General features: G+C 41.8%; 1 protein-coding gene and 1 long non-coding RNA gene across 2 annotated transcripts in view; one reads left to right on the forward strand and one right to left on the reverse strand.

Moving 5' to 3' along the window:
- Positions 1–10310, reverse strand: part of GRID2 (glutamate ionotropic receptor delta type subunit 2) — an 887701-nt gene extending 877391 nt beyond the window's left edge. Inside the window, exon 1 of the mRNA XM_061583023.1 lies at positions 10261–10310. The gene's annotated coding sequence lies outside the window, so the exon portion shown is untranslated. The remainder of the gene's footprint in view (positions 1–10260) is intronic.
- LOC133363721 (uncharacterized) overlaps positions 1–25447 on the forward strand; it is a 729805-nt gene that overhangs the window by 32730 nt on the left and 671628 nt on the right. The window lies entirely within an intron of this gene.

A 25447-nucleotide genomic window follows, 5' to 3' on the forward strand; every position in this document is an offset into this window, starting at 1 on the left:
GCTCACCTATCCTTTTGGTCCAAAATCTATGGAGGCTGAACCATAAACAGCAGGAATGGTGGAATACAGGGCCCTAGAGATATTGTTGGACTCCAGTCAACAGCCTGGACAGTCCTGAGTGATGATGGGGACTGACATCTAATGATTGAGCATGGTGGCAAGGATCAGACATCTTTGTCTGGTTACTTTAGATCAGGGAAGGGGAACCTGTGGCCCGCTAGATGCTATCATCGAAGGAGGCAACAATGGCAAGGAGCTGCTGCCACATTTGCTTGCTTACCATCCCTTTCAGTGGTGTGGCAGTGAGGATTGGGTCCATTAGGGTGTGTGGAGAAGAAGCACAATGAAACAGAATGATGGGCCCATGTTTGTAAGGCAGTGGCGGCCAGTGGCACCATGTCAGTGGGGCAGTAGAATCTGCTCTGGGTTTCTGGAGCAGATTTCACTGCCCCACTGACATGGAGCCACCAGCTACCACTGTTGCCTTTCCAAAATTTGGAATCTGTTCCTGCAAGCATTTGAATGCATTTTTCAAACCTAATATTTGCTTGACTAATTCCTTAAGATTACATCAGAAAGATGGAAATAAGAGGGCTTTTAAAAATATAACAGCGGAAAACTCTCACACTGAAATTTACTGTCAGGCTCAGAGAAGGCAAGTGTGGCAAGTCCAATTTATGAGATCAGAGTTTCAAGATGACAAGCTGAAACTTTGAAGGATTTGAAAGTCAGAGGTTTGCAGAGGCTGTTTGAGGGGATGCTCCTTTGCTGAACTCACTGAATGGAACAAACAGCCATCCAGGTGTAAGCAATGCCTCAGGCAGTACTAAGCCTTGCAGAGATGCTCCATGACTGATGCTGTGAAGCAAGAAACAAGATGAACAATGATATATGACAGCCTAGATCCTAGGGGGAGAAGTACTGTCACCAAAGGGACAAGCAGTGACATTGCTGTGGAGAGGCAAGTGCCCACCTGGGTGGCCTCCCAGATGCTTCAAATCTCCTCTGATTTTCACAGAGGTGGGAAGAGAAAGCATGCTGCTTTCTCTTGGTTCCCTTTCTAGTTTGCCGGAACCAAGCCCTTAAAATAAGGCAGGCAGCCTTACGTCTTGCACGGTCTACGTTTTTGGTTTTGGAATTTCTATAAATATATAATTTTTATTTGAATGAATGAATCATTTATTACAGTTACAGACCAGAAGATTAAAATTGGTTTGAAAAGCCACGTAATTTTTATTTATAGTTGTAACTGATTTTTTTAAAAAGTTACAAAATTGCAGCAGTAACACCAAGCGTATGCCATTATTTATTTATTTAATATTCACCTTCCTTCTCAAAAGGAGCCAAAACAACAAGTGAAAAAAACAAAAACAATATCAACTTACCTAACCCATGTGTTGGTCAAACAACTCCATCCTTTGATCTGAATCTTGAGAAAGAAAGAAAAGAGGGGGAAGATGCATGTGGCATCACTGGGATGTTATGCTTGTAGTTGAGAGAGAGGGATGAAACGTCTTTGTGGACGCTGTACGTTCATGCACACACACACACAGAGCAAGAGAAATAATGCCTCTGGGGCAGGGGGACTATTTATGTTATGTTATGTTATGGTTTATTTCTAGGCCGCCTTTTGGCCAAAAAGGCCCCCAAGGCAGCTTACACACAAATAGAAAAACACAAATACAAAATACAAATAAAAACAATACAATTTACAAAAATTCAAGCCAACAAAATCCTAGCATTTCTAAAAAGCAACAACAGCTAAAACCCAAAAGCATGCATCTTCCTGGTAAAGGACAGTCCCCAGAAAAATGTCACTAAGAGCAAGGGTGAGGTGGCAAAGCAGAGGGACAAGCTTGCCCCTTGATAGTCCCAGTCTCACCCCTGCAGCAGTCATGCAGCACCCCTGCATTTAGAGCAAGAAAATTGTGCAAGGGGAAAGGGTTAACCCTGACCCCTTCCAGCACCACTGTCCAAATCCAGCATTTGCATTTAGCCCTGAAAAGTGTCATGGCCTGCCCATTCACAGATCCGTCACATGCAACTTGGCCCTAAGTCATCTTTGGATCTTCATCTGTTTAAGTGGTGACACTGTTGGCCTTTGGCCACATGAGAAAGAGAGGAAGAAATGATGCCAGCCAGAAGGAGATTTCTTGATTACTATATGCTGTGGTGGTGGATATTCTTCTGTTGTATCTCTGGAAATATAGTAACTAGGTTTGGTGCCTTTCTTTGTAACAGCTGGATAGAATGTGGAGCAGAAGGCAAGGGAATGAGCGTACCTCAGTGACAGAACACATGCCTGGCATGAAGGAGGTCCCAGGTGCAGTTCCTGGCATCTCAAATGATTAGGCAGAGCAGGGATGGGGAGGTTGTGGCTCTCCAGAAGTTGTGGGACTCCAGTGCCCATCAAACTCAATCAGCATCGCCCATGGTCAGGTATGATGACAACAGGAGTCCCACAATATCTGGAGAGCCACAGGTTTCCCATCGCTGAGACTGAGGGTTATGGGAAAACCCTGTAGATCTGTGTCCAGTTAGAAGAAACAATACTGGGTTACATAGACAAATAACCTGACATGACATAAGGCAGATTCCTGTGTTCCTGAAAAGACTAGATATGTTCATTTACCTCTTAGTTTGTCACTCCTCATAAGAAAACCCCAAAAATAGTTTCTGCAGCAGCAAGAAATACTGCAGAAAAATTGAAAACCATGGTGTTGCTTTCTTGGGTAATTAAGGGACACTTCTATGCTTCCAAGTGAGCATGCTTGAGATTTGGTTGTGAGTGCCATATGCCTTTACAAGCTGGATCCTTGTATAGGGACCACATTTATATGGATGTGTGTATCATAGCCAGAGAAATCCCTTGTAACAGACTTGATTAAAAACTTTATACTTTTATGCAAGGGATGGCTGGAACGTATGGGTCAGACTCTGCAGACCTTTGTGACCTGCAAAACTTCTCCATAATGTTTTATGCTAAAGGGAATTCTTTTAATAATAAAACCAATTGAATTTTATATTCCAGCACTCTATAATACATGCACCTCTCTCCTGAGACCACGTCTAGTCTTACTTACAAGATATCTCTTCCCCAGTTCATGGGGAAGAAAAAAAATATGACTCACCATTGTAAGTGAAGTTTCATAAATCAAATGAAGAGTATTAGCCAGGTATCTTGAGATCTATATGGAGGAAGCCTCGGGGTACCAAAATAATTTGTACAAGGGGATTGAAAGGGATGACCACTTGATAAAGTAGGGAGACAGGAGACAATAAAATACAATTACACTTACCTACAGAATTTCATATAGAGCTTCTTAGGACTTGTTTGTAATTATGTATAAGATTCTCATTTCTACCATCAAAATTAGAAATGTTGCAGAAGCCATCAATATCTTATTTGCAGATCCCATTGGAATTAACTAGAATTGTGCAGAATTTCATCAGTGCACTATCTTTCCATTTTTCATGGAAACATATGCATCTAACCTTTTGCTGAAGCTGGGCTTGGATAGTTGGTAACAACTTTAACAGCAACCATGTGTACTTAGATCCAACAGGAAGTAGATTCTACATACCACATTATAGCAATTGAATTTTTGGCCTCTTGTCTATATCGTGCTGGTTGTACACTTCACTGTGTGTTGAACCCCTTTAGTTCCACTGTATTTCCATCACTTTTGTAGCTATTAGTTTGAGGCATATGTGTTGAGCTTCTTGAAAGAACTCAGCATATGGAGGATCTTCAGAGGAGAAAAACATGAAGCCCCTTGGTCCAGAAGCTCATAATAAAGGGCACAAATGAATATCCCTCATACATTGGGGGAGGTTGTACCTACCAGCCCCAGCCCCTGCCACAGCTGTGCGAAAGGGACATACACATAAACCAATGTATGTGTGAAGGGAATCCTGGATCCTCCCACCCCTTGCAGGGTTGCTCTATACATATAGATCTCTATGTAGAACAGCATGTGGGGGGAAACTTAAGAACATAAGAACATAAGAAGAGCCTGCTGGATCAGGCCAGTGGCCCATCTAGTCCAGCATCCTGTTCTCACAGTGGCCAACCAGGTGCCTGGGGGAAGCCCGCAAGCAGGACCCGAGTGCAAGAACACTCTCCCCTCCTGAGGCTTCCAGCAACTGGTTTTCAGAAGCATGCTGCCTCTGACTAGGGTGGCAGAGCACAGCCATCATGGCTAGTAGCCATTGATAGCCCTGTCCTCCATGAATTTGTCTAATCTTCTTTTAAAGCCATCCAAGCTGGTGGCCATTACTGCATCTTGTGGGAGCAAATTCCATAGTTTAACTATGCGCTGAGTAAAGAAGTACTTCCTTTTGTCTGTCCTGAATCTTCCAACATTCAGCTTCTTTGAATGTCCACGAGTTCTAGTATTATGAGAGAGGGAGAAGAACTTTTCTCTATCCACTTTCTCAATGCCATGCATAATTTTATACACTTCTATCATGTCTCCTCTGACCCGCCTTTTCTCTAAACTAAAAAGCCCCAAATGCTGCAACCTTTCCTCGTAAGGGAGTCGCTCCATCCCCTTGATCATTCTGGTTGACCTCTTCTGAACCTTTTCCAACTCTATAATATCCTTTTTGAGATGAGGCGACCAGAACTGTACACAGTATTCCAAATGCGGCCGCACCATAGATTTATACAACGGCATTATGATATCGGCTGTTTTATTTTCAATACCTTTCCTAATTATCGCTAGCATGGAATTTGCCTTTTTCACAGCTGCCGCACACTGGGTCGACATTTTCATCGTGCTGTCCACTACAACCCCGAGGTCTCTCTCCTGGTCGGTCACCACCAGTTCAGACCCCATGAGCGTATATGTGAAATTCAGATTTTTTGCTCCAATATGCATAATTTTACACTTGTTTATATTGAATTGCATTTGCCATTTTTCTGCCCATTCGCTCAGTTTGGAGAGGTCTTTTTGGAGCTCTTCGCAATCCCTTTTTGTTTTAACAACCCTGAACAATTTAGTGTCGTCAGCAAACTTGGCCACTTCACTGCTCACTCCTAATTCTAGGTCATTAACGAACAAGTTGAAAAGTACAGGTCCCAAGACCGATCCTTGAGGGACTCCACTTTCTACAGCCCTCCATTGGGAGAACTGTCCGTTTATTCCTACTCTCTGCTTTCTGCTTCTTAACCAATTCCTTATGCACAAGAGGACCTCTCCTCTTATTCCATGACTGCTAAGCTTCCTCAGAAGCCTTTGGTGAGGTACCTTGTCAAACGCTTTTTGAAAGTCTAAGTACACTATGTCCACTGGATCACCTCTATCTATATGCTTGTTGACACTCTCAAAGAATTCTAATAGGTTACTGAGACAGGACTTTCCCTTGCAGAAGCCATGCTGGCTCTGCTTCAGCAAAGCTTGTTCTTCTATGTGCTTAGTTAATCTAGCTTTAATCATACTTTCTACCAGTTTTCCAGGGACAGAAGTTAAGCTAACTGGCCTGTAATTTCCGGGATCCCCTCTGGATCCCTTTTTGAAGACTGGCATTACATTTGCCACTTTCCAGTCCTCAGGCATGGAGGAGGACCCGAGGGACAAGTTACATATTTTAGTTAGCAGATCAGCAATTTCACCTTTGAGTTCTTTGAGAACTCTCGGGTGGATGCCATCCGGGCCCGGTGATTTGTCAGTTTTTATATTGTCCATTAAGCTTAGAACTTCCTCTCTCGTTACCACTATTTGTCTTAGTTCCTCAGAATCCCTTCCTGCAAATGTTAGTTCAGGTTCAGGGATCTGCCCTATATCTTCCACTGTGAAGACAGATGCAAAGAATTCATTTAGCTTCTCTGCAATCTCCTTATCGTTCTTTAGTACACCTTTGACTCCCTTATCATCCAAGGGTCCAATTGTCTCCCTAGATGGTCTCCTGCTTTGAATGTATTTATAGAATTTTTTGTTGTTGGTTTTTATGTTCTTAGCAATGTGCTCCTCAAATTCTTTTTTAGCATCCCTTATTGTCTTCTTGCATTTCTTTTGCCAGAGTTTGTGTTCTTTTTTATTTTCTTCATTCGGACAAGACTTCCATTTTCTGAAGGAAGACTTTTTGCCTCTAAGAGCTTCCTTGACTTTGCTCGTTAACCATGCTGGAATACCCAGAACTTGGAATACCCTACCCCAAGAAGCCCACTCTGCTCCCTTCCTGATCATGTTTTGGAAACTTCTGAAAACTGTCTTGTTCCAGAGAGCCTTTAGGAGGGACTGGAGGTATAGCCTGAAACTCATGTTACTTCCCCCCCACCACTTTTTTTTGTTTTACCTCATTAGTCCCTTTTAATATCACTCCCCTAGAATTGTTATCTGTATTTTTAATGTATTTTATCTATTTTGATCTTTTTTTTTACTGTGCATGTTCTCATTGTGAGCCACCCTGAGTGCCCTAGTGTAGGATGGGATAGAAATATTAAATAAATAATAAATAAATACAATATTCACACACTTACCAAACATGTGACCAGCAGGTGTATCGGTAGTGGGCTACCCTGTATGGTCCCCAAACCATGTCCTTTAACAAGGGAAGGGTTCGTCTGAACTGGTCTAATGCAAGGCTGTATTTTCCATGAGAAAACTCCCTGCTATTCAAAATATTGCATTCAGGAGCATGCCAGTGGTCCCTCCGCCCACCTCTCTTCAAGCCGAACAGTGGCTGTATTTGTCGAATCTACTCAGAAACTTTTGTCAGAGCTTTACTCCTGGGCTTGAGTTTTTCCAGACCTGCAAAGCTGAGTGATTTGACATTTGTCCATAGTGCTGGGCCAATCCATGCTGATCTGATGTACTTTTCAAAACTTCCCTTCATGAATGCTAGTCAGCAATCGAGGTAAGTACAGAATCAGAAGGATAATTTGCCACTTCATCAAATCATATACAGATTGCACTTAGTGTAGCTTTGCATATATGCACTCATATTTCCACACCAAAATGTTCCCTTTTGGGCATTCAAGGTGACCTCCTCCCACATGTGCACAAGGACACCCAAGTCAAACTTATTCCTGGTAGCACATTTGAAGTAACAACACAGAGAAGTGGCATTAGAAGCTGATTTTTGACTCAGTCACATAGTATGTTAAACCTGTTACTGGAAATAAGTGCTTTGCTCTAGCATTTGTATACATGGTGGGGAGCCCCACATATTCAAAAAACAAAGGTAAGTCAACATGGCAAGCACCCCCCACCAGCACCAAAAATAGAAGTGAACAACATTTTATGAACTGGAAGGAAGCCTTCTCACTGTTTGGTTAATGTTTCTTTACCAAGACACCCCAGTGGTTCATTCCTTTCCAGCATGTCTAATTGTAAGGGACATCACATCTCAAGAGGCCACAGATCAGTAGTAGAGCACATGCCTTGTACAGAAAAGGCCACAGATTCAATCCTTGGCATCTCCAGGTAGGGATGGGAAAGACTCCAGTCTGAAACCATGGAGACATGTCAGTCAGTGAGGACAATGCTGAACCAATGTTTTAATCTGGTACAAGAGAGCTTCAAGAGCTTTGAAGTGAAGCAGATCATTTAAGGAAGGCAGCCCACATGTGATTATCCCTCAAGAGCACCTGGTTATTATGAGGTTTAACAAGTAACTGCAACAAATTTTCTTTTAATATCACTCCTTTATTACTAAGATATGAGCAAATTTGCTCCACCTGATGGACGAAGCCTCATGAGACTTTCTTCTCAAGGACAGCAGGATGCATCTGAAGTCATGGGCACATTTGACCAAGAAGTGTGCGCTGGTGCTTGTCTTTGAAAAGGGGACTGCTTATTCTTTGCTCCACAGCAGTATCCCACCCCTCATCCATGGAGCAATTTGGGTTTAGCCAGTGCCCTAACATGCAGGGTGGGGTGGGGGTGAGTAGATTTTTTTGGTGTCTCTGATTGGGCCACCGTTTTTGTCTATTCCACACTTCTCTCTTTTGGGGGGCTTGGTGCTATCAATTTGGCTCACTGGCAGTTAGTGTGAGCAAGGATATAAAATACCGTAGCCATCTCTGAGGCACTCTTGGGTGAGAGTGTTTTACCAGCACCTCATATTGCTGACCAACTCGGGGATTGCGTTGGTTTAATGCCCCTGGACTTGGAGGCTCTAAATGTTAAATGGTGGGGTTGGGATGACAGAAGAGTTGCCCCCTCAGCTCACCTTCATGGTCAGCTGGCAATGAAAGGCTCATGTCAGTCTAAGGACAGTTACTCAGCATCAAGCCAGGGTGGTCTTATCCATGGAAAGAGGCAGAGCGTCTTCATCCCATTGACTATGCAATTTAAATATGCCTGCAGCAAGAGAGTTTCATATTGGTTTCTTTGCTGCATAACCTTAATTAAACAGTTAATAAAGTTGTGGGTTTTTACTGTAATTCTTGTCTCTCGAGTCTTCACTCCTGGGTATGAGGGCAAATATACAACATTTTACCATTTAATCTGGATTACATCCAAGAACAGGTGTTTTAATTTTGCTGTGTGAAACCCTTGTCTGAAATCTCTCTCCTCCCAAACCCAAACATGGCATCTTTTTGAAATACAAAAGGCATCTACAAAGGAGATTAAAAAGAATATGCAAAATACTTATTAAAAGGCAGAATAGTTTAAGGAAGATAGTAAAATTTAGGTAGCTCTAAGCAAAAGATTGGATCAGCTGCCTTCAGTTAGAGACTTCAACAGCTTCAGTATTAGTTAATGTTTTTTTAAGTGTAATCTTACTATAACAGGAGTTTTCCCGCCCACATGTGCTGTTAGATCTGACTTCACCCCATCATACATTTCTTTTCCTTAACAGCTTATTAAATTTCAATTTCAAGTCCTAAGAAACATCCAAAGAGAAGTGCAAACAATCCAGCATCCAGTCACAAAGCTATTTACTTTTCATAGAAATACATGTTAAAACACAGTAATTTAAGCATGTAATAATGGTCAGTCAGAACCTAAATCTAATATTCTGAGAGGGTCAACTCTAGTACCTATTTCCATCTTGGCTATAATTGACAAATTGTCACACTTACAAAACTAGGGATGTCAAAAGCAAGCAATGATCATCATAATCAGCTACTGATAACTGTACAAAGGTACAAGCTCAACAAACAAAAATGTTTGGAAGCACTAGTTAAGTGCATTTGCTAAATATGCCCATTTTTGTAACAAAGGTAAGTCTCAAAGCATGCATGACTGCTGCTCTTTTCTCACAAGATATCACACAGTAGAATAAAATAGATTAAAATCGAAGAGTAATCATAGATACAAAGCACAAGATTAATATCAATTACCTGTGAACAACTTGACTGATCTTCCAAGCAATCCAGTGTCATTTGAAGGATGTCCTACAAGTTTGTCCATATAGAAGCAGAAATGCAGAATACTAGAATGCAGCACTCACACTTCACTTACACTGAATGTATTAATGGAGATTCATTCCACTCCTAAACAATACCTGTGTACTACTTGCAGATTGGAACTCACACACAAATAATAGATCACAGCCTTTGGACATTTCCACTTATGAAGGATTGTTCCGTTCTTCTATTATAAACCAGTGATTAAGATAAGGGATGATTTATTAATTCCACAAGCTCCAGCCCCTAAATTCCCCTGCTTGTAATCAAATGCAGCCCCCATACCCTCCTAAAACAATTGCTAAGGAAACCATCACAAGACATAGGGGGGCTGAACCCTTGTTGCTCCCCCATGCCTGTACTAGTTATAACATCACATCTACTTACAAAAAGCACATAAATCTGTATGAATAAACATTAATTTTAATATCCTAAATTCATATTTTTGCTAATCGATATATGCTAACATCTGACCAAAATAAATGTCATAGTATTTAAGAGAACATGTAAAAGAAAACTTGTTATTATGGCAATAAGAGCCAACCAATCTCTATAGACTGAGGGAACCAATTCTGTCAGATTCTTCTACATTCCCTAAATGATAAGCATGACTGAAAGCAAAGTTTGCTACTCCAGATCATTATAATTTTGACACCAATCAACCATAAACACCTTATCAGTTTGACATGCTGCATGAAAATCCAACCACATGCCATCCCAAATCCAAAGCCAATTCTAATGCTTCGCCAATTTACAACATTTTTAAAATAATAAATGTCTATCAGTTAACACTTTATAGATTTGTCTTGAATGTAGAAGATTTAAGGAGACCACCATCCAGAATTATATATCTCTCCTGAAACACAAACTGTAAAACATATTACCCTCAGAAACCCTACCTTCTTGAACTGCCTGAAATGGGTTGTTGCCATCCACAAATGTCACTGAAATTGTGATTTTCTCCGTCTGTAAGATTTCATCATTCTGGTTGAGGTCAGAAACTGCCATGCGAAACACCTCCTCATCCTTTTTGGCAGATTCATCAAATATTGCCCCTAGAGAGAAGGCATATGAATGATTAAAAGTAATACTGCATACGAGCGGCAAAGAGATTCAGGGTGCAATGCTTGAGACACATTTTGCTGATAATTTGAAGGCATGAATTTCATTGGTAGTTCAGCACAGCCACCTGTTAATGAGCGAGCCAAGAAATTTGCTAATGATACTTGGCAAGGGCTCAAGACACTTTTGAGCAAAATAAGGAGGATGTCTGACCACATAGCAAAAAAAACAATTTGTAGAAATGATGGTAGGCTTGGTATAAGTAATCCAATATAGAATGTAGCCAGCAGACAGAGATAATAACCTTACAAACTATGGGCCCATCCATACCTAACTGCAAAATACACGTTTTTCATATTCAGTTGGTGGCCTCGGGATGCCCTGTTTGTGGTTGGATTATTGTGAAGACCTGATTATCAAGTATCCATACATGCGGGCTTTTTTTGGGGGGGGGTCTAAATTTCTTTTCAGTAATTGGTCCATAACTGTGGTTTTTCACACACTTTTTCAGAAGAGTGCAGAAATGTGTATCTTTTTTTAATTCCCATGCATGTGGGAATTTGTGGATGTGCTGTTGGATGGAAAGAAGAAAAGGGGCTTGGCATATGATGGAGGAACTCCCATGGACCACCTATTGCAAGAAAGTCCGCAGCATTGCGTCCAGGCACACGGCCGTTAATGCGATTGATTATTGGTTTCGGAAAGCATATCAGTTTTTCAGTGGTATTTCTAGTGCGGATTTGTGAACACAAAAATTCATACTAGCTTACAGCATCATAAGGATGATGGTGAATCAATGAGGACACAAAGCTATAACATTGCAGATTATACAGCTGTATGGACAGGCCCTATAACAGATTGGTCAGCTAGGATGCCTCCTCCAAATTACAATTAGGGAAAATAAATTTGCAATAGAAGATGCAGCAGCTGGCAAGATATACAACAGGTGACAACATAGCTACATAAGCATACTACAAGTCTACCCAGAAATGCTACCTATCAGATTGTAACTGCCTATCATAGTCCTGAATTCCTTGTTTGAAGGTGCACAAAGCCTTTTTTTTTTGGGAGGGTGCAAATGCCATCTATCCCTACACAACATATAATTACCATGAGCACAGCTGGTGTAATAGCCATGAGCTATATTGTTCTGCAATGTTGCAATGCTTGTGTAGTGCTGTAAACTGTCCTAGAACTTGCAACATTATGCTTTTGAGCTTAAATCTGTCATCATAGTAGCCAGTGGCGTCACTAGGGTTGGTGTCACCCGGTGCGGCCCGCACCTGCCGCACCACCCTAGTGATGCCCCTGCCTGGTTCCTCGCTATGATACACTCATGGACTCGGCTAGTCCAGTGGCTTTTCTTCTTCAAGCCCTTGGACATTGCCATGTGTGGGGGTCGGGGGAAGTGATGGGCTGTCCCCCCCTTTTATTCCCCCCTCACTTTCTCTTTTGCCTTGGGGTGTCCTTTTAGCTGGTGGTAAGGAAAAACGGGAAGAGGGGAGGCTCTGAGAGGGGCGGGTGAGGGCTGCTCCTGCTATTACTGCTCCTCTTCCCTGAACTGGGGGACAGAAGGGAGGATGAAGAGGGGATGAGGAATGGGGGAAGGTGGGAGGGGAGGAAGGACGGAAGGAAGGGCGACTCCCCCTCTCCATTTCTCTAGCTGTGCATGTGGTGTGAGCTGCTAGCCATGGCAGATGCAGCAGCAACCAGGATTCTGTCGAGTGTGTGCGTGTGTGTGTGTGAGAGAGAGAGAGAATACTAGTTGTACAGTAACTGGATGAAAGGGGGAGAGAAGGGGGAGGGAGAGCTGTGTATGCTGGAGTAGGAGGCGGGAGCGAGGTGGGGATATGTCTGTCTGGCTCACACACTTGCTCTCCTCCAAGCCTGACCTGGTAGTGAAGACCGAGAGGGAGGTTGGATTGCCTGGCAAAGCAGCAGCAGCAGCAGGGAAGAGAGAAGGCGGAGAGCGGCCAGAGGTGGGTGGGGAGGAAGCAGAAGGACCCGCTGCTGCAGCACCGAGGCAGGCACTGAAAGCGCCACTGGGCCAGGCTAAAACCATCTCTCCACCCGCCCGTCATCCCCTCAGGCTCTGGCACGTGCGCTCTCCTCCAGACCAGGCGCGCTAGCCAACAGTGAGGTGAGCGAGCCACCGCAGCCGTGCCACACCTTCCACGTGTTAGCGCGGGATGGGAGCAGGGCAGCTCTCCACCTGTTAGCTTCCTGCTCTTCCCCTGCACCTTCCACGGCTGTGCGGGCTTCCTCTCTTTCCCCATGCGCCACAGCCGCCGCTGCCACCTTCCATGTGTTAGCGTGGGCAGGGCAGCTCTCCACATGCCTGCCCCGCTTCCCAGTGATGCCTAGGTGGGGCGGCTCTGGGTGTCACCCCCGTCTCGAGGTGTCACCCGGTGCAGCCTGCACCTGCTGCACCACCCTAGTGACGCCCCTGATAGTAGCTGAAGCTCTAACACTGTGGTCCTAAAGCTACTTACCAAATTCCATTGAAGCTAACCAAGAATATTTTCCTTTAGGAAGAACCACAGAGTGGCTGAATGTAAAGGACAATGTAGTAAATATACCAAAGAGGGAACACTTTGGTAGGCACAACAGGCAGGAACAAGGAAGATTTGATCTACAGAAGGTCCCTCTACGCAACTACTAAAAAATGAAGGAGCCCTGCTTACCTTTGCATCTAGTCACCTCCTAGATTGAAAACTGAACTACATTCTAGGGTAGGGGTGGAACCGTTGGTCCTCCAGATGTTGCTAAACTATAACTCCCATCAGCACCAGAAAGCTTGGCCAGGGATGATGGGAGTTGTAGTTAGCAACATCTGAAGGGCCAATGTGCCCCACTTCTGTTCTAGGGAGACTTGGGGTTCTTTCAAAGTTTACTAGGGTTTCCTCAACGAAGTGACCAAGAAGAGATGACATGCTTCTGTGAAAGACAGTTTGCCCATTTACTATTGATCTTCTCCTACAATATCCTCAATACTACAAGGGGAGTGTTAGCAGGCCCTCCTCCATTTGTTTGATATTGAATACCTTATCTTTAATTGCACTTGTAGCCCATTTATCAACTTTGATGTACAACTTGCATACCTGCAGCCCCCCAGAGGCGGTTAGATTCCAGTTACCAGCATCACCCCCAGCAATCATAGCTAATGGTCAGGGATGACAAGAGTTGAAACCCAACAACATCTGGAGGCCAGATAAGCCACACCTGCTCTTAAAGGTGTGGGCCTCTATGGCTTCCTCAGCAGGCAGTGTGACTTCATGGCAGCGATAAATATATGAGAGCCATTGTCCTAGATCAGAGCGCAGAATACTGGGAGACTATTTCATTCTTGTCCATTGTGCAGTCCCTTGCATTAAACTTCATAATATAACAGGTCCTGCGTTATAATGTAAGTTCTCCACAGACCAGTCATAGCAGATTATTAGGATACCCTAGAGCAGTGTGTTCTCAGACACATCCTGTATTTTCGAAAAAGAACACAACCTCATTGCCTTAATTCATCATGGTCTCTTTTCCGAACCCTCCGTCATCAATTTTCCTGGCAGCTCTATTCATTCAGTGCCAGGAGGCTCCCTGCACAAAAACTTTGTCCACTTTGACCCAGGAGTTTTCATCTCTGCATCTCTTGCCATCTGGAGCAGCTGTTTCATACCTCTCCATCTCAATGGCCTGTCATTTCTTTGCAAATCTCAGCTGAAACACACATATTTTTCTCCCTTCCTTCTAAATTCCTCTGTCATTTTGCCAGAGCATTATTTACATAAACAGTAGCTTCACTTAACTCCTTGAAGGCATTGTGGACTCCTGGTAGCAGCTGTTGTGAAAGAGGTTTCCAGCAGAGAAAATTGGTATGCACTATTTAGAGGTGAGCGTCAATTACTCCTAGTCATGTAAAGTTGTTTTGGTTTCTCACAGCTCTACAAGGGTTTGCTTCCAGAACCACCTGGTTCTTTGGAGCTTAGATCTGATGCATATTGCAGCAACGAGGGATTGAAGGATTTGTCAATTTTGGTTCACTCATTTTCTTATTTTTCAATATCTTAAACTCATTTCTCTAAATTTCTGCAGCAATCTGCTTTTTTAATATATATATATATATATATATACACATGAGAATTCTTCAGCTTTTTAGTGTGAATTTCTCCTAATAAACACATTTATGTGTGCACTTTTGACAAATGTACACATTATTGCAAGTCATTTCTCTTAACACAGTGCATTTTTATGTTATTTCCACTAATATATGCATTTTATATGCATACTTTATCCTAATATATGCATTGTTTTAAACACTGTCTGGTTGGAGAACTCCATGGCAAAATTCAGATAAGTGTTGAAGGATAGCTGTGTCTCTGTTCTGGTATTGTTTTGGAAAGTACAAACTTGATAGATTTGGCTTTACAGACAAACTGAATCAATTTTTCTCCCCATCCCTAGTGGTAACAGGGCCCAACATATGCTGATTAAAAAGTTATCAAGGGAGGACTTTTCTGTCACACAAAAATAGAGTAATACTGCTGCAGTTCCATTTGACAAATGGCATACATGTGAAAAGATGATCCTAAATATGATGGATGGGCAACCAATGGCCTTCAAGATGTTTTATACGGTTCCTTTTTGGTGGCAGCCCAAACTGGAGCCCATTTTGAGCTGCTGCCAAAAAGGCAGCGTATAAGTATTTATTAGTTAAAATAAATAAATTAAAATTAATAAATAATAAAATATATTCCAAGGGGGAGGGAATCTTAAGCATGAAGAACCGCAAAACAGCCTGATGACAATTGGACATGTTCAGTGGACAGGGAATAGTAATTTACTGGTGGAAAGGGAAACGGAATGGAGTGGAGTATCCCGGAAGAGGGCATGGCTGGCTGACTAAGCCCTGAATAGGAACACCAGGGCCGGTTCTAAAGGGTGGCCAGGTTGGGCACTGGCCCAAGGCCCCCAGAGCCACAGGAGACCCTGAGGGGCCCCTGAGGGGCCCTCTGCCCCCCCACATGATCCGTGCCCCCCACACCTCCCATTTACCTGTCAGATGGCTTTTTAGCATTGCCCTTAATGAAGATGGCGGCCGCAGCTTCCCTAAGTTACTGAAGCCGCTGCGGCCATCTTAGTTGATGGCAGAGATGTGTGCGAGTAGCATGCACATGTGACATCAACAAAGATGGTGGCAGAGGCTTCATTCCCCTTAGGGAAGCCACAGTCGCCATCTTCATTAAGGGCAATGCTAAAACAGACCTTCATTAAGGGCAATGCCCAGACAGGTAAGGGGGGCCATGGGGGGCGGGGGACACACATATGCACACGCACACCCACTCACCCACCGGGGGGCCAGGGCAAGCTGATGCCCAAGGGCCCCCGCATGCCTGGAGCCGGCCCTGGGGAACACTTCACCTTGCAACAGTTTGTTACAGTTCTGACTTGTGGCAATTTATTTTCAACTCCTTTTCCTTTAGCCAATAGGCTGAGAATTTTTTGGTGGGAAAGAGGATCATGGTGTGAGCACAAATACTGATGCAAAACACTGATAAGGAGAGAGAAGCAGGGAAGGCACCATATTTCATTGAAAGCACATCCTGTCCTACAAAATTAAGACTGTTCTTTCAATGATGGATCTCCCTTGAGCCATCCAAAATAGTACCAGCAATATATTTCACACTTTTAAAAAAGGACATTACTTTTGGGGCATTAAAAATTGCAAATTGAAAGGTCACATAGCCCTGGGGTCAGCTGATTAGCTCAGATCAATTTGTGTTATATTAAAAAGCAACGAAGTATCTAGTACAGGGATGTCAACAGGACTGCCCAGGACACAGTATGCAGATGGGTCCCCTACATTCCCACCCACCCCCATCTCCCAGCAATCTGTTGGCAAGAACCGCTGCTTATGTACATGTATTACCAATATGAACAGTTATTTTGAATCCATTGTCTTAATATAAGATGTATTTATTTAACAAATTTTTAACTGGACTTTCAGAGTTCCTGCCCTCACAAGATATTTTACAACAGTTATAAATGGATCAGTACCTTAATCATGAAATTATTAAACAACATTTAAACATTAAAATAACATTAATTATTTTACAACAGGTTAGGCTGCAGCGAGGGGGAAAACATGCACAAGGAAGCCTCTCACATTGTTTTAACTGCAACATTCCACAGTCCTGATATTTTACTGCAAACTACTAAAAAACTAAAAACTTGCCAACCCACACACACAAATACTCTTAAGCATGTGCAGTATAACTGAGCCAACTCTCAGCTTAACCTACCTCACAAGATTGTTGAAAAGATAAAAGCAGGAGGGAAAACCCAGGAAGAAAGGTGAGGTGCAAACATTTCATATTCACAAACTATGCAATGATGAAATCATGCATAGAGGAAGCCCCTCCAATTGCTTTAACATTTCACAGTCCAGATATTTTACAGCAAATTAACACCCCCCAAAAAACCAGTGCCAACACACACACACACACACATGATTCAAACATGTATAGGTTGACTGAACTAACTCCCAGCTTAACCTGCCTCACAGGATTGTTGGAAAGACTCCATACATACACAATGGAGATGTAAAAATTCACACATACCATCTAATAGTTTCTTGTCAAATAGTTGGTCATTGCAAAACATGTTTTTAAAAAACTCAGTATTAGTTTCTGGCCTAAATTAAGCCCTGCCTAGCTGTTTTAGGAAATAAGATGGACAGGGGAGAAAGATTAACAACACAATCCTATGCTATGACTACTAAAAATTTATATTGATTTATAGCATAATCCTAACCATATCTATTCAAAAGTAAGTCCTATTGAATACAATGGGATTTTCTGCCAGGTATGTGGGACTAGCATTGCAGCTTTACTCCTAGGAAACTGAGTACAGGATTAAAGCCTTATGTTGGGAAGGTTTTCAAAACAAGCTATGCATTAGACAAATAAACTGCCCTGTTCAGCAGCCCAGGAATATTTAAACTTGCAAGACTCTACTATACAGGATGCTGCTTTTATTATCTGTTCAAAGACCTATTTATTTGCCAGGCTTCCCTGACTACTGAATTTGGTTGAAGCTGGACCCTGTATATGGCTGTTTGGATTTGTATTTTATCTATTGTTATAATGATGTGGGAATTAATGGGGGGGGGTTTGTGTGTGTAGTTTTATATGCTGCACAGAGATTTTTCTTTAATATCAAGCAGGTTCTAAATGTTCTTAAATACATAAATAAGCTACAAATTACCACCTCCATGGGGAAGAATCACAGAGACTGAAGGAGTGTACTGTCAAGAAAAAGTATTAGCAAATGTCATGTAAAAGTAGCCACATATGCACATATAAACAGGAGTAATCCAAAACTGATATATAGATGTAATACAGATTCAAGTATTTCAACTGAGCACCCATTCTTCTAATAGATTTCAAGTACTTAGTATTTTTAAAAAACCTGCCATTTCATGTTCTAATGAAAATTGCTTAATATGATTGTTCCTTGTCCCCTGTGACATTGTTAGCTCGTTCCAGTGTGTGAATCCAATTACACTGTGTTTCCAAACTGCTGATATTGCATTATTATCCTGTACATGAGACCTGATGTTGCTACAAGGTGTGTGTGTGAGTGGAAGGGGACTCATTTACAGGACAGAGAAACAGAAACTCAAGAATTCCATAATTGTTTATGACGTAGTTCTGTGACCCCAAAGATGTCATCAAGCATAATTTTACCTATCTGTGAAATTAAACTGTTTCATTTAATTTGAAGTTTAAATGTTCAATGTTACTAATATAATTTCAGGTCATTGGAATAATTGTCGTATTGAACCTTGCATACATATTAACTTTCTACTTGGTTAATCCAAGCTTTCTTGGTATTTGTTCCACAGTTGTGGTTGTTTTCCTCTTTTGTTTGTTAGGAAGAATTTATAGTTCTCTCCCTTCCCATCACTGAGACCTAAGGATAGATTTTTACATGATTGTTATTCATGGAGCTTGCAACAGCCTGGGTCTTACTAGTTCATTCATATTTGTGCCAGTACACTGTTTTTCTTTCATTTATTTATTGTACTTATATACCACCCCATAGCTGAAGCGGTTTACAGTAACTAAAAACATTAAAACAAATATACAAATTTAAAAACACATCTTTTAAAAACAATTTAAAACACAATTTAAAACAATTTAAAACACATGCTAAAATGCCTGGGAGAAGAGGAAAGTCTTGACCTGGTGCCGAAAAGAAAACAGTGTTGGTGCCAGGCGCACTTCGTCAGAGAGATCATTCCATAATTTGGGGACCACCACTGAGAAGGCCCTCTCCCTTGTTGCCAGCCTCCCAGCTTCCCTTGGTGTAGGCACCCGGAGGAGGGCCTTTGATCTTGAACGTAGTGTACGGGTGGGTTTGTGTCGGGAGAGGCGTTCCATCACGTATTGTGGTCCCAAGCCGTGTAAGGCTTTATAGGTCAAAACCAGCACTTGAATTGAGCTTGGAATGTTGGTCAGTCTAACATTAAAGCCACATCCAGACGTCACATGATTTGGAGGATTGGGTGACAGGCTCAGGTGCAACCAAATTCCCCCACTTCTTTCCTCCATTCTTTGTTCCTAGTTTGCAACAGAGGTGAAGTAGAGAGGAAATGGAGGAGGAAGCAGAGCTTTGGGACTATTTTTGAGCAGGAGCAATGATGTCACTAGAGTGCCAGGGTAACAGACAGACCCTCCTCTAGCAGGTTAATGGGGAGATAAGGAGGCTTTCAATGTGCTTGTGACACATTAACATAGAGGAATTGGAGGAAAATAATCAAGCAGAGGCTGGCTCCCCCTTTTTATTAGGGTTCCTACTTCACACTAACAGTTTGAAAAGTAACGCTTCTTTTCAAGAGTGTTTGCATTTCTACTTAAAAGGTAAAGCTTACATTTCACCTGGCTGAAGATCTTGTGTCAGTGTGTTTTCCAGGTTGAACCTCTGTGGTCAGAAGTAAGCACTATCGGGTTTAGTGGAGCTACTCCCTATGCATAGGATTGCAGTCCTGCTGAACTGAATTGGGAATCATCTATGTACTGCTGCTCTTTGCCGTGTGTTATATTTGTATAACAATGGATTAACAGACTTGCCTGCATTTTTGTAATCTCATTGGGGGTGTGGCTATTTATTTAACATTACATTTATAGTCCACCTTTCCTCCAAGGAGGTCAAGGTGGTGTACAAACAAGATCTCCCCTTCCCAATTTTATCTTCACAACAATCCTGTCAGGGAGGTTAGGCCGAGAGACAGTGACTGGCCCTAGATCACCCAATGAGCTTCATGGCTGAGGGGGGATTTGAACCCTGATCTCCCGGTCCCAGTCCAACCCTTTAACCACTACACCACACTAGCTATGGGGGGTTGTTATGAACTTGAGCATGCACTGCTGCATCATTGGTTTTGAGGGCTTGCTCACACTATTGTTTGCCACTTCAGATGTAACAGCAAGCTATGATTTGATTAAACCAGGAAGTGTTCTATTTAAGCCATGTGAGGGAGGGAGGGATGCGATCTGCTTGTTGGTGCCAGTTCGACTGTATTCCATCTAACTGGCAGGTGGTTCCATTCCATGTTTGTTTGTTTTCCACTATTTTCTGTTTTCACCTTTTCAATTTTTTTTCCTCACAAAAAAATAACAATATTCTTATCACTATTTCCAACAAAGTTTTCCCTTCAGAAAGGAAAGGAAAGAAGTTTTTGCTCTGTGCAGAAAAAATCATCTACACAGGGTTTTACTGTGTGTTTGGTGCCACTTGCATCCCCTTTTAATTTGCATAGTTCACATGACATTACGGGCAAACAGAAGCTATCACAGAGTTTCCCCCCTGTAAATCGGTACTAACCCAATCATCTGATAATCTGAAAAGGATAGGAAAAAACATCTTCACTTCAGTTATCTCTAGGCCTTGCAGACACTTTGCTCCTATGCTTTTAGGTGGATGTGTCAATTGTTCCCCTCTCCACAGCCACACACTTCTCCTCCCTTCTTTCATTTCATTTCCTGTGGGCTGAAGAAAAACTTCTGCTTCTCTCTCCCATTCTGCAAGCTTTTTTTATGTTGCTGCAAATAGTGCCATTATTTTCTTTTCCCCCCTAACTTGTGCACAAAAGCATAACAGCGCAAACAAAGATTTGTATTTCATCAGTATTATACCAGTGCAAATGGTACAATAGGCGGCCCTGGGCTCCTGCTGGGAGCAAGGATGGGATATAAATCAAATAATAAATAAAATAAAATAAAATAAATAATAAAATACAAAAAATCACACTTCTGGGTTGTTGTTTTTTAAATGAAACTTACTGGTAGAACAAACTGAGCATGCTTGGTTGCCAGGTAAACAGAGGGACTGGAAATGTTAAATTAGAAGGTGTGGTCTTTAGGAAACTGTGGTTGATGCTTTCCCTCAAGTGTGACTAGAAAACACCATGTTTGCAGCAGGCATTGATCCCTTACTGTAGATGGTGCAAACAGAAAACTGAGATAAAAACAGCATCGTTAGCACTGATTGATGCTCCCAGATGGATAAGCCCATAGCTGGGTTGTGGGAGGGGGAGGGAAGAGAAGAAGAAAGGGTTCAGAACCCAATGCGATCTTAGTGGTTGGCGAATGGTGTGAAATCCTGTCTGCAAATCCCAGAAATGCTGTCTGACTCTGTACATGCTCAGAGACCTTCTTTGATACTTCAGACATCCCAGAACTAATCCCTGCATATAAATCTGCTTCTGGCAGTGGGTACATTGACAAGACTTGCATTTTTCCATGGCTGTTCCTAGCATAACCTTTTCTTTCTGATCCCTCCTCTCACCATCAAACAGACACAAACAACTATTAGCTAGAAAAAGAGGGGCTTCATCTCCCCACCCCCTTTGATGCCCCAGTGCTTCTGGTTGGAAGCAGCAGGAAGAACCCGGAGTTGGGTCTGGGGCAGCAGAGAGAACTGCAACATTGGGTTCCTGCCTAGAACCAGAACTGTGCTTGTTTCTGATTAGTTGCTCTTGGCAAGCCTTGTGAGGAAAAAATAGCTGAAAAGCCAGAAAGCTTTAAAACAAATGTCCCAGACAGAAGAGGGTGGAGGTGAAAGAGGAGGGAAGTATAGGATGAAAAGGGAGAGGAAGAGTTAGAAAAGTATATAAAATGAAGAATGGAGAGTGGGGAGAAACTAACCCATCTGCAACTATGCATGCTTACTTAGAGGTTAGTCCCATTGAACTCAGTGGTGCTTACTTCTGAGTAAGCATATAGAGGATTGCACTGTAAAATACTCTGGGGATTCATCTGTAGCTCAGTTCTGGCATTCTATTTTGTTTTAAAATTTGGGCAAGTGTGCTAATCTCTCGTCTGTTGAATGCACTGGCTGGCAATCTCTTTTCTCTTGTTCTTTCTGTCTCTCTGCCTTCCTCTCACTAGCTAATATGATTTGAGTCCCAATTCGTTCATTCATTCATTCTCTCTTTCTCTCTCAACTTTCTCCCACACACCCTCTTCATCTACTCCTCTTGACTCCTATGGATCCCCCCCCCCCAAGAGCATCTCGTCAGTTTCATGTTAGTAAAACAAAGACAGGCTGGTCAGTTTTATGGTTGCAAAGATAGGCTTGTCAGTTTCATCTTATATTCCAAGCAGTTAAAATCTGGTGTTGGAAAAGCCGCAGCATTCAGGATTGGTCCACAAAGATAGTGAAAGTGCAAACTATCGGGAGTCTGGTGCCAACTTTGTTTTTAGCAAAATTCTCACCCATCCCTAAAAGGGGGAAATAAGGAGTGTTTGAGCCCACTGCTCCTTCCCAGTCCTCAAAATCTGGAGGTTTGGGGGATTACAGAGATGTGCCTGAATGCATCTTTAGGAAGGTACCACAAGCTTTTTGTCTATGACAGAATTCTTCAGGCAATTCTATTTAAAACATAGCAGAGGGGAAAAGGCAGGCTCTTATCATCTAAGCATATCAAATCCCTTATTTCTGCTGATGAAGCAAAATGAATGTTTTCATTTTATTTTATCCCAATCTTACTGAAAGCCAGTCACAAGCATGTCAGTTCCTAAAGCCGATTGTTATAAGCAGTTTGACTACAATAAAAGGTTTTACTCTGTTACACTTTTTCTCAAGTCTGCTATTCTGCCTCAGCAGTATTAAGGTGACTTGAAATGAAAATAAAGACTCAGCTGGTAACGGAAGAAGCTCACCTGAATGGATTTGCATACAGTACCTGCAGCATCAGCTCTTGTTGCCTGTCAGACTTATTATTTATAAGATAACAGAAATTACAGTCTTAAGGTGCAGGGAAGTGGGAGAGGTTTTTAGAAGGATGCTGTCTTCATGTGGAAGTCAATGAATCTGAACAGCATTATTTGAACTGATGGCATTATTTCAAAAAGTAGTAAGCAATCTTGCTTTTTCTATAGTATCACTGACAAGTGGGATTTCCCTTTAATTTTCTTATTGCATTGAGGATACGTGTTGCTGTCAGTGAGAGTTGTGCTCATGTTTCTACATGAAACAAACCCTCCAAAGGCTTCATAGACTGGATTAATGCCAAATTCTTCTATTTGTTTATACACAAACTGTTTGAGGCATATGTTCCTCTATCACACATAAGCACGCACACACACACACACACACACACTTTTCCAGATACAGATTCAATGCATTATTTCTTTCTTTGTTTTGCCTTGGAGGTCAGGGGTTCCCAAACTGTGATCTGTGGACCACCAGTGGTCTCCAAGTTTCATACAAGTGGTTTTTGGTATGTCTGTAAAAATAGAGTTAAAAATCACACAACAGCTAACACAGCTCATTGAGAGCCAGTGTAGTGGTTAGAGTGCTGGACTGGGACCTGGAAGACCAGGGTTCAAATTCCCACTCAGCCATGAAGTTCATTGGGTGACCTTTGGCCAATCACTGTCACTCAGCCTAACCTACCTCACAGTATTGATGTGAGGATAAAATTGATAGGGGGAGAACTATGTTTGTACAGCACCTTGAGCTCCTTGGAGAAAAGGTGGGATACAAATGTTATAATAAAAAGTAATAAAAAATAAATAAAATGACAATTGCTACAACAGGCAGAAAAATCATTAAATGGTCCATCAAGTCTTAAGTATTCAATACAGAATGTATTGTGTTCTATGGGAAATTGTTTTCAGACTTCTGCTTGACTATTTTAAGTGTGCGTGTGTTCATAATGTTTAATTGTTATCTGCCTAACCCTGGATTTTATGTGCTTTTGTCTTTGGTATTATCATTGTTGATATATTGTTTTTAGATGTTGTTAGCCACCATGTACATTTTATGGTATGTCAGGATTTAACTGAGATTTCCATTCATTGAGATCAGAACAGCTGAGAGATAAGAGAACACAACACTTTTTTTTTCTCTCAAAGGAAGATGTGTGACTAGTGGAAACACATACTACAAAGCTGCTTTTGAAGTCATAGCATTTACAGGTCCTGTTCTGAAGATTTGTATGTAAAAACTACAGCCACCAAATTAAGGTAAACTCATTCATAACTAATACAACAATTTTATGCATGCATGCCCAGAGAGCTTCGGCTATGGGGCGGTATACAAGTATAATAAATAAATAAATATAAATAAATAAATAAATAATATTCAAGAATGAGTCTCACTGACTTCAATTATGTTTACTTCTAATCCCAAACAGACATAATTCCACTAAAACCAATGGAAGATGAGTACCACCCTGGGCTCCTACTGGGAGGAAGGGCTGGATATAAACAAACAAACTTCAGATGCACTGGGCTCTAGATTGTCAAGTATATTCAACCAAAAGCAGAAATTAATTTTCAAATAATATTCTCAGCCAATGCTCACAAAAGCTGAATTAATAAAATAAAATGGCTGGGCTTTGGGCAAAATCTATACAGCCTTGGATAGGGTGTGTTGGGCAGATTACCATGGTTCTCCCCACTTAACTACAAAAGCTTTGCCACCACGTCAAACGGTGGTGGCATGCCAATCAGTAGGCTAAATCCCATAGGATGATGCTACATCATGATGTCCAACTATTCCCAGGGATGCTTTTGCTAAAAAAGATAACTGCATCACTAGGAAAGCTTTTCTACTAAAAAAAGAACTGGAGAGAACCCTCTGCCACCTTGCCTTATGAGCTCTCTGCCCTCAACAACAAAAATTATAGATGTCTACTTCACCCCAACAAATCATTATATTTTTTCTCAAGAGTCTTTTTGTCTATCCCCCAAATTGGCAAAAAATGTGGCCCAGCACTAAACACAACCCCTGTGAGAATTATTCTGCTAGCTTGCAAAATAGTTCAAGGAATGCCACCAATGTGGTTTTTTCCTCTTTCTTTTCTTTGCATCCAAGCCATTATGTATAAGAAAGCAGTGGGCCAACATAATGGTTAAACACAATGATTTTGATATAATATTAAACTATTGATAAATATAAACCTCAAGCACACAGTCCTGTTGATTATCCCTAGCCCCTCAATTTTCTACTGTATCCATTACAGGCAAATTGGACCTCTATTGTTAAAAATCGGTGGTTTGGTAGATATTATTGTCATATGATTATTAATGCCCCGGAAAGAAAGTTACTGTAATGGTAATAAATCTGCTGAGTGTTATTAATGTCCCTGCAAAGGAACACACAAAAAAGTGCCCTTATAATGATCATTAGTAACCTACTTACAGGTACTTTATAACCGAGGGGAAAGCTAATACATAATAATGCTTCATTTTAGCGTTGTTAGCAACCACCTGGAGCACTAAGGTACATACGCGCATGTTCATGGACAGAATGTTTTGCTTCAGGGGAAAACCCTTTCTTTCTGATATCTTTAGATCCATCCCAAAGTTTCTTACCCACACTGTTGTACAGAAAATGGTATCCTATCGATTTAACTTGCCCTCCTACTGGTCCTGCCTCTATTTTTGGCTGCCCACCAGAACTCACTAACTATACAAGATATATCTTATTAGTTGCCCCCACATGCATGTCTTGCTATTA

The sequence above is a fragment of the Rhineura floridana genome, chromosome 9 (assembly GCF_030035675.1).
Source record: "Rhineura floridana isolate rRhiFlo1 chromosome 9, rRhiFlo1.hap2, whole genome shotgun sequence".
Classification (NCBI taxonomy): domain Eukaryota; kingdom Metazoa; phylum Chordata; class Lepidosauria; order Squamata; family Rhineuridae; genus Rhineura; species Rhineura floridana.